The 10799-nt window shown below is 37.9% G+C and overlaps 1 pseudogene; it reads right to left on the bottom strand.

Moving 5' to 3' along the window:
- Nucleotides 1-3782: 3782 nt before the first annotated feature.
- On the bottom strand, nucleotides 3783-4513 carry LOC141511591 (isopentenyl-diphosphate Delta-isomerase 1-like; annotated as a pseudogene).
- Between the last annotated feature and the right edge of the window lie 6286 nt (nucleotides 4514-10799).

Genomic DNA, 10799 nt, shown 5'->3' with positions numbered 1-10799 from the left:
TGGTTTTGGACAGATTTGGTTCTTTGGATGTTCTTGCTAATATTGAACTAAAATGTGTTACTGTCTTGGTCCTAGATATTTTGTGTAGTTAAGCAGAAAAGGGCAAATTCCTCTTTCACATAAACACTTTCCATGTATTTAATCATTTTTCACTGTTTTCTTTTTTATGGGGTTATACTGCCTTAATCATTTTAAGTTATTGTTTCATTGAAACTTCTAAACCTTTCTGCATACTCTTACCCGCCTATGGATACCATATAACTTAACCATTAGTAGCCCTTTAATGAGTCTGAGGCATTGCCATCCATTTAATATTTCATATGCTCTCTTTCTCATCCAGCTTTTTCATGTAGGTTTGAATTCATCTAATCAATGACCCATAATCATTTGGATCAGGTATTTGTAGTCATGTGGGAGGAACAGGTAAGAAAGATTTCCTTTGCTGAACAGGAAGAAATCTGAGAATTGTTCTGATGATATTCATATCAGAGCATCACAAGCACTAGGGGTATTACAAAAGTTAATAATTCCAACATAGAGTCAACTAGCTCTATAAGTCTTGTGCCTGAACAGGAGCATTTAATAAGGGGAGCCATATCACAGCAATTATGTTTTTTAATTTGTTTATTTTTATTGATTCTTATTTTGTACAAATAATGATTTTTATACATTACTAAAATATTTTTGTTTAAGAGTAAACATAATACCCTCTACCCCCCAAAAATATAGACCCACATGAGTGATAAAGTAAAGGAGAGAGAAAAACATTAAAATTATCATTAAAAAATAATAATAATAGTAGATGTGGTCAGGTGGTACAGTGGACAGAGCACCAGCCCTGGAACCAGGGGCACCTGAACCCAAATATGGCCCCAGACACCAACAATTATCAACTGTGTGACCCCAGGGAAGCCACACAGCTCCATTTGCCTTGCAACCCTCCCCCCCCAAATAATGATAATAAAAATGTTCTTCACTCTGTGTTCCAACACCTCCAGTTCTGTCATGGGTGGATCACATTCTTTATGATAAGTCCATCACAAAAGTTACTTCTATATTTTTCCACTGTTGCCATTGCTGATCACAACTCTGTCCAATCATACTTCTTCACTGCCACATACTATATTTTCTCTCTCCTTTCACTCTGCCTCTGCTGTAGGGTAGCTGAGTGGCACTGCAGACAGATCCCCAGTCCTGGGGCCAAGAGGCCCTGAACCCACATATCACCATTTAGGCCCAGCATCCATCTGGCCCTATGGTCCCGGACAGTCTATCCAATCCCAGCCCCTTGCAAGAAGTAAAAAAGAAAATGTGTTATATCTGACCACTCTCCCCCCACAGTCCATCCTCTCCTTCATTACTCACATCCCCCCTTCCCCCTTCTCTCCTTCTTACTCCAGATGTCTATACCCCATTGAGTATATATATATATATATATATATATATATATATATATATATAATATATATATGGTATTTCCTCTCCTAGCCACCTTTGATGAGAGTGAAGATTCCCTCATTCCCCCTTGCCAGAAGGCATGTAGCTCATTTGCAATAACTCATTAGAATAAAAATTCTTAATTATATGAAATATTCTAGCCTATTCCAACTCTCCTTTTTCTTTCTCCCATTATATTTTCCCTTTTAGCTATTGACTCCATTTTTACACCACATTATATCTTCCAATTTAGCTCTCTCGTGCACTTCATCTATAAAAGCTCCTTCTACCTGCTTTATTAAATGAGGAGGTTCATATAAGTATTATCAGTATCATTTTTCTATACAGGAATATATGCAGTTCATCATCATTAAGTCCCTTATATTTTCCCCTTCTCCCCCACTCTTTATACTTCACCTGAGTCCTGTATTTGAAGATTGAACCTTCTGTTCAGCTCTGGCCATTCCAACAGGAACATTTGAAATTGCCCTGGTTCATTGAAAGTCCATCTTTTTCCCTGGAAGAGGACGTTCAGTTTTTCTGGGTGGTTGATTCTTGGTTGCATTCTGAGCTCTTTTGCTGTCCAGAATATTATATTCCAAGCTTTATGAGCTTTTAATGTAGTTGCTGGTAAGTCCTGTGTGATCCTGACTGCAGTTTCACGATATTTGAATTGTGTCCTTCTGGCTGCTTGTAATATTTTCTCTTTGACTTGGGAGTTCTGGAACTTGTCTATAATATTCCTGGGAGTTTTTTTTGGATCTCTTTCTCAGGGAGATCAATGTATTATTTCAATTTCTATTTTTGTCCTCTGCTTCTAGGATATCAGGGGAATTTTCCTGTAGTAATTCTTTGAAAATGATGTCAAGGCTCTTTTCCTGATCATGACTTTCAGGTATTCCAATAATTTTTAGATTATATTTCCTAAATCTGTTTTCTATATCAGTTGTTTTTTCAATGATGTTTCACATTTTCTTCTAATTTTTCATCTTTTGGTTTTCAAGTATTGTGTCTTGATTTCTCATAAAATCAGCAGCCTCCATCAGTTCCATTCTTCATCTGAAGGATTTGTTTTTCTCAGAGAGCTTTCTTATCTCTTTTTCCATCTGACCAATTATGCTTTTTTAAAAATGTGATAATTCTTGTATTGATTTTATTTATACTTTGCTTAACAAAATATACCCATCATAAGTCATGCTGTATACCAATTACCAGAAAAAGGGTTCAATATAATCATTTAGAAACTATAAATACATGTTAAAGTTCATGTACATAAGATTTTTCCCCTTCCTCCCCCTTACCCCCAACCCCATTTTACCTGTGTATCATTGGTTTAAGAAGCAATTTAAAATTTTCTCTTCATCTTTGTTAAACTATAATTTTTATGGTTAACAGAATCTCCCAAAATCTCAAATGGTATTCAAACAAATCAGAAGGTAAAATTTAAAACTCCATGTCTTAGTACCTCAAAAACCTAAATACTTGGGTCAGGTTGGATTACAGAACATCTTACTATCTTAAAATAAATGGTAGGCATTGTTTTCTTCTACACTCAGGTCATGCTCTCTATGTTTTCACCCTATTCACCCTATTTCACCCTATTTCACCTTATTCCTTAATCATGAATAGTTGCAGTCATTATGATTTTTAAAATTGTAATGAAAATTCTGCTTAGCTGAAAAGCTTTTTTAAAAAAAGATTTTAATCTGTTATTTCTTTCTAGGATAGTTGAGTTCAAGTCTTTATATACAGTAGTTCTAAAACTTAAAACGACTTTCTTTTTAAAGACCCACTTCCAGAAGGATCAAACCCCATTTTCACTTAGAATAGAGGTAAAGAAATCTAACATTTGAGGCATCACCAGTTTCCTCAGAATCTTCTGTACTAGTTCAAGTTACAACACTGAAATTATTTCTGAATGTTTCAAAATAGCCAAGCAGATAAAAAAGGTAATCAATATTTTAGAATATATTCCTTCTTCAAATACTTTTATCTAAACCATAATAAAAACTTAGAAACTGAAAATCTGTCCCAATCATATTAATAATTAATTTGTACAAATTTGCAACAAATAGATTTTTTTAGGCACATGTTAAAAAAATTTAATCTAGCTAAATTCTGAGTGTGTCTGCAGGCATGTGTGGTTTTGTTTTATTTTTAAATAAAAAAATCTTCCACATGTACATAAATTTTGGCTATGTGTAGACCTAAGACATAGTATTTATAGTCACCTAGTAGTGGTCTTTCTATTTATTTAAGTAGCATATCATCTGTGATGGTCCTCATGAAAGAGAACAAATTAACTTTAAAGTGACTTTAATGTGGAGTTTTCTAGACCCACATTTTTACAGTCTATGAATCTTATCATGTTCAACAAATCTATTCAAGTGATTCAAGTTATCCCACCACTTAAAAAGAAAAGTCTCGGCAATGATTTTGAACCATGGTATAATCTTAAATTCATCATTTGCTGCTTTTTTCAGGAGTTCTTCTAATTCTTTTTTTGGTCACATAACAATAACTTTTAATCTCATTTGGATTTGGATCTACAGTTATATGCTTCCTCACAAACAAGATATAATCAATTTTATATTCTCCCCAAATGCCATCAGATTTTGCCTTATAGTGGATTCATATCAGGTAGGAAAAATCTTCTGGAACAATCTGGTCCAAAGGATTTCTGAGTTCAGCCTTTAAATTTCTCTGAGCTGCCCAACTTACTCCCATGGCGTTATTTTCTTCCATTTCTAGTGGGTTGCCTAAGTGGATGCCTACACCAAGAGTTTGTAAAACAACCTAGAAAAGTAATTTTAGCATCTGATCTCTTCTGCAATAGTAACTTATTTTCTGTATTAAATAAGAAGACACTAAAAGCTCTATGTAGCAATCTTTTATCAATGTTTTCATTCAGGTGGCAATTTGTTTTAGTATATGCACCAATCTTGTTATCATCTTCTTCAATAAGAATGCACATCTCTTCAAGGAGCTGAACTTCCTGCTCATCAAGATGGTCAGTATTTTCAGGCATTGTTTCAATCTGTCTAATCCTTCCCAAGAAGCCTAAGCTGCCACTCACACTTTGGCTGTGTGGCTCCACTCCAGAGGACGACAAGCCCAGACTCTCACTACTGAAACGGCCGTGGCTGTCTCCCAATTATGCTTTTTAAAGCATTCTTCTCCTCAATAACTATTTGACCTATGCTGGTTTTTAACATGTTATTTTCTTCAGCATTTTTCTGGATCTTGATTAAGCTGCTAACTTCATTTTCATGTTTTTCCTGCATCTCTCTCATTTCTTTTCCCATTTTTTTCTTCTATTTCCCTCACTTGATGTTCGAAGTCTTTTTTGAGCTCTGTCACAGGCTGAGTACAATTTCTGTTTTTCTTGGAGTCTTTAGATGTAAGAGCTTGTATTTCCACATCTTCAGATTGAGTGCTTTGATCCTGCTTGGGATCATAGGCAAAGTATTTCTCAATGGTGTTCCTCTTTGTTCTCTGCTTACTCATTTCTCCAGCCTGTGCCTGGTTTTGGGGTGCTTCCTGAGCTTTTGAGTATTATTGGGACACACCCTCTCACAAGGATCTCCATGTTTGAGACTCTGTCTTCCCTCCTGATCTGTGAATAACCATAAGCTCACCCCTCATCCACAGGGCTGAGGTGGGGGAGCCCTGCTGTTCTATGGGGGTGCCTAGAGTGTGATCAGGATATGAATGCAGTCAGAGCCCTAGAGTCATGTTCCAGGGAAAGAGGACAGAGCTTGACAGTCTCTCTCCACTCCCCTCCCTAGGCTCAGCACCAATGCCCTGGGGGCTCCTGCTTACCAGCTCTACTTGCTTCTGGTTCCTGGATCTGGGGTGCTGTGCTCATGCCACTCATTGAGTGCCCTGAGGGCTAGGCTTCATGCACTTGTTCTGGCAGGGATCCCCCGCTGATACCCCAAGTTGTGCCCAGTTCTTCCTGAGCGTAGGTCAGGAAACTGCCCCCGCTGCCATGAGCCAGTGGGGCTGCCTCCAGGAGGCTGAACTTCCTTCGTTCTACTGGGCTACCCCTCCAACCCCATGGAGTGGAGCCTTTCCGCTCTTTCCAGGTTACTTTGGTTAGAGAATTCCCTTAATGGATCCCTCTGTGGTTTCTATCTCTCGAAAATTTAGTTAGATTCCTTAGTTTGTAGGTTTTGAGAGAGAGCATCTAAGAGATGATCCTCTCCTGTTGCCATCTTGGCTCCCCCAGCAATAATGGTTTATGACATTGTTTGAATAGAAGTCTTGCTGCTATGCCATGGTAATTCCTATTAGAGAAATTAAGAATCCTTCCAAGAAAGAGCAGAGGATGAACACGTCATAGACTCTGTTGCTCATGATGGTTGTATAATGTAGGGGTTTGCAGATGGCAATGTAGCGATCACAGGACATGTCAACCAAATGGTCAAACTCAGTGGCTCCCAGAAATATAGCAAAAGAAATAATGAGTGGAGCAGGCAAAAAAAAAACCTCACAGTTGTTTCCCATTGATATACTGGGCAGAAATTTGGTAGTAAAAACAGATGTGAAAAGGATTTATAAGATGGAGAAATTCTAATGGAAGAAACATGTGGAGGTGATGGTGATGATAGTTAGGTTACCAATGATGCTGAACATGTAAGTGAGAAAGAGAAAGAGGAAAGGCACAATCTGGTATTCAGGAATATCTGTGAGACCCAGGAGGATGAAGTCAGTCAATGCACTATGGTTTTTTTGTTGTGAACTTGACTGCATCTGAAATTGTCAAGAAAAACAATCAGGGATAAGAATAGGAGAGGTGGGAATCAGGTTGGGAGTAGTTTGGAATGAGTTTATAAATGTTCATTTCCACGTATCTCATTAGCATTGGCTTCTTTCAAACTCCATTTCCTTCAGATCCTTATCTGAAAAATGATCCTGAAAGTTCTTTTCAGGCTTTCAAATTTTACTTCTTAGAAGGCAATAATATGACATTACAAACATATATGACAATTTTTTCAGCCTTTCCCTAGCTGTCCAAGGAGTTTGTCCTGGATTCTAGTTATTTTTCTTCTTCTTGTCCTCCTTTTCAGCTTTCCCCTTAAGATCTGGTACTTGATTTTGCTGGCATTTATTTTTCTTATTAATATCTCCCTTTCCCTCCCATTTTTGGTTCAGAAGATGTTTTTCTATTCCAAATTCTTATGTATATGTGTATATATACAATTCCCCTTTGTCCATTGAGGAAGGGTGAGGTCAATCCAATGCCCAATCCTCTACTGTTTCTGCCCTGTTTGTATACTTTTCTTAGGCACCCCAATAATGAAAAAGAGTAAATCTTAAAGGCTTGCATCTCATTTATATGGTTTACATTCCATTTATTCATTTTCTCTTTTCCCTCATTAACATTCTCAGACTAGAACTAATCTGCCATGTACTCTGTTTTTCTTATTTCACAGTCTCACAATCTTTTGAAGACATCTACCTTCTAAAAGAACGCTCACTATGTTATTGTTTAGCTCCTTTCATTTGTCCAAAGAAATTTACCTTTTGGCGTTTTCTTGTTTTCTTTTTGGATTTAATATTTCATATTCAACCCTGATCTTTTATTAAAACGATTTGAAAGCCCTCAATTCCATTGAAGTCTAATTTTCCACTTGCTGGAGAAAATAAAAACAAAACAAAAACCCAACATCAACCCAAGTTTGTCGCTTAAGCCTGTAATTCTGTGTTTGGCTTTTTGCAGTAGAATATTCCAAAGTCTCTCAATTTTACAACAGTGACTTCCAGCCAATAAACCTCTTAATGGAATTCCTATCGACAAAACCCAGAAAGAGAAGCTAGGAAAGCAACACTACCTCAAGGTTTGTCTTCAGGAATTGGGGGTATGGTGAGTGCAGAGTGCCAACAGCCAGTGGGGGAGGGGCAAGAGCGGGAATAATTGAAAATCTGCCCTGGGGGATTTTGTTGTGGGACAAACTTAGCTATGGGAACCACTTCATTGTGGGAATCACATAGCTGTGGGAACCAATCAGCTGTGGGAGCCACTTCCCTCTGAGTACTATTTCTCTGTGGGAATCACTTTGATCTGAGAAACAACTATAGAGTTGAGATGTAGCCGAGGGACTGACAGTCTGGAATTTACAGGAAGGGCTGGAGAGTAGTTTCCAGTCTCTAGCACCCCCTACTGTCCAGGAGGAGATATTACATCCAGGAAGAAAAGCCTCCAACACCCCTATGAGCAACTCAGTCAGCAAAGATTCCAGCACCCCCTACTGGCCAGCTGGAGATATTACACTCAGTGAGTAAAGACTAGGGATCTCAATACCAAACCTCTGTGAACCAGCCCTCCCCCAACACAAGATCTTAGGAAAATGATGAAAAGAAAAGAGCTTAATAGAAAATTTGGACTTTAAACAACAGAGTCAAGAGATACATGAAAGGTAAAATTTTAAAAAAGGGAAGGGGAAGTGGGAAAAACTTTTAAGAAAAATTCTTAGAAGGAAAAGACCCTAATTCAGAGAGACATAAAACCCCAGATGAGAATATGATTTGGTCTCCAGCTCAGAAAAATTTCCTTGAAGAAATCAGGAAGGAGTTTAAAAATCAATTGAAAAATTGGGGAAAAGAGACTGGCCTCAGACACTTAATAATTACCTAGCTGTGTGGCTTTGGGCAAGCCACTTAACCCCATTGCCTTGCAAAAAACTAAAAAAAAATCGGGGAAAAGCAACCCCAAAAGAAATTAACACTTTGCAACAAGAAAAGAAATACTTGGAAAATACAATTAGACAAATGCAAAAAGAAAATAATTCTCTCAAAACCTCAAATGAACAAAGGGAAACTTCTTACAAAAATAGTCCTGACCAATTGGAAGAGCAGTTGCAAAAGGTAAATGAAGAAAATTCTTCCTTAAAAAAATGAATGGAAGGTCAGCTAGGTGGCACAGTGGATGGAGCACTGGCCCTGGAGTCAGGAGTACGAGTTCAAATCCGGCCTCAGACACCTAATAATTCCCTAGCTGTGTGGCTTTAGGCAAATCACTTAACTCCATTTGCCTGGCAAAAAAATCTAAAAAAAAAAAAGAATGCGGTCTATGGAAACAATTAATTTCATGAGACAAGAATCAGTTAAACAAAATCAAAAAAATTGAAAAAAAGAGAAGAAAATTTTAAATACCTCATCAGCAAAATCACTGAACTTGACAATCATTCGAGGAAAGATAACCTAATAGTTACTGGTCTTCCTGAAAACATTGAAGAGAATAAAAGCCTGGACTTAATATTATAGGATTTACTGATGGAAAACTGTACTGATTTCATAGAACCATAGGGCAACATAATTATTGAAAAAATACATTGATCCCCTCTGGAAAGGGATCCCAAAATGAAAACACCAAGGAATTTTATAGCCATATTCCAGAACCATCAGATAAAAGAGAAATCCTGCAAACACCCAGAAATAAAAAATTTAAATACCAAGGAGCCACAGTAAGGATTACACAGGACCTGACAGCATCAACATTAAGGGATTAAAGGTCCTGGAATACAATATTCTAAAAAGCATGGGAGCTTGGAATGCTGGAATGCAGCAAAGAATCCAATATCTGGCAAAACTGATCCTTCTCTTCCAGGGAAACACATGGACATTCCAACTTTTCCTGATGAAAGGACCAGAGCTTAATAGAAAATCTGGACTTTAAACAAGAGAGTCAAGAGATACATGAAAAGGTAAAATTTTAAAAAAAGGGAGGGGAAAGTGGGACAAACTGTTATCAAATAAGATGAAACTGGCAATATCCCTACCTGACAGAAAGACTTTAACAATTCTTGAGAATTGTAACTCTATTAGACAGAATTTAATTAGCCAGAAGAGATGGATACACATAACTTATTTGAAAAACTGTTATCCACACTTCCAGCCAAGATGGCAGAGAGAAGACAGGCACAATTCTAGAGTCTCCTGATCTTTCCCCATCTATCATATGAAACAAACTTCTTAACAGAAATCCGACCCACAAAACCCAGCAAGAAAAGCCAAGAGTAAGAACATCTACCTCGGGATTTGTCTCCCTCAGCAGCATTGGATGAATTTGGGTGGGTGAGTCTGGGTACAGATCAGTCAGATTAGTGACTGAATTGGAGCTGAGGAGTCTGAGGCACTGAGAACTGGACCTACTGAATCAAAGGTGGGACTAGACAGCAGGGGCTTGATTGAACTAGGGAACAGAGGCATGCTGACCCTCTGGAGCTTACCAACAGGGCTGGGGGGGTAGAGTTCTGGTGCAGAATAGCTGTGGACACAATCCCTGGGCTCCTCTGGTCTGAGGAACTTTGAGTCTAGCCCTCCATTGCATCTGAGGCCTCTTCCCAGAAAAAAACAATAGCAGACTACTTCTGCCTCAGGCACAGGTGTGTGAGCAGAAGAACCAGCCCAGCTGACAATAAGGAGAGGAATGACCTCACCCCAGGGTAAAGTCCATCACTGGTTGAAAGCAAAAGGATTCATTAGGTCCAACACCTCCCTTCAAGCTAAGGGAGAAGGCCTCAATCAAGGTCACAGACATGCCAGAGAAAGCAGCCAGCACCTCCTACTGGCAAGCCAGAGAAATTAAACTCAGTGAGTAAAGCCTCTAGTGATCCCAAGCCCCTGTGAACCAGACCCTCCCCAACTCAAGGTCTTAGCAACATAAGGAATGATCAGTGGAAAGGTGGATCCATAGAAAAATTCTTGGAAGGGTAAGACCCTAACTCAGAGACCTAGAATCTCCAAGGAAAATACAATCTGGTCTTCAGCACAAAAAGACTTCCTTGAATAAATAAGGAAGGAGTTTAAAAATCAACTGGAAAATTTGGGAGATGCAATTAATACATTGCAACAAGAAAAGAAATCATTAGAAAATACAATTGGACAAATACAAATTGAGAATGAATCTCTCAAATCCTCAATTGGGCAAAAGCAAAAAGAAAATAATTCTCTCAGAACCAAAATTGATCAAATTGAAAGCTCTTTCAAAATTAAAATTGACCAATTGGGAAAGGAGTTTCAAAAGTTTAATGAAGTAAACTCCTCCCTTAAAAAAGAATGGAGTATGCAGAAACTAATGACTTCATGAGACAGCAAGAGTCTGATAAAAAAAAATTAAAAAAAAGAAAAATAGAAGAAAATGTAAAATACCTCATTAGCAAAACCACAGACCTCAAGAATAGGTCAAGGAGGGGCAACCTGAGAATTATCGGACTTCCTAAAAACAATGAAAATAAAAAAGCCAGGACTTATTATTATTGCAGGATCTACAGATGGAAAACTGCCCTGATATCATGGAACCAGAAGGCAAAGTAGTTATTGAAAGAATACATCAATCCCTTCCACAAAAAGATCCT

The sequence above is a fragment of the Macrotis lagotis genome, chromosome 2 (assembly GCF_037893015.1).
Source record: "Macrotis lagotis isolate mMagLag1 chromosome 2, bilby.v1.9.chrom.fasta, whole genome shotgun sequence".
NCBI classification, from domain to species: Eukaryota; Metazoa; Chordata; class Mammalia; order Peramelemorphia; family Peramelidae; genus Macrotis; species Macrotis lagotis.
This window is presented reverse-complemented; position numbering and strand designations above follow the sequence as displayed.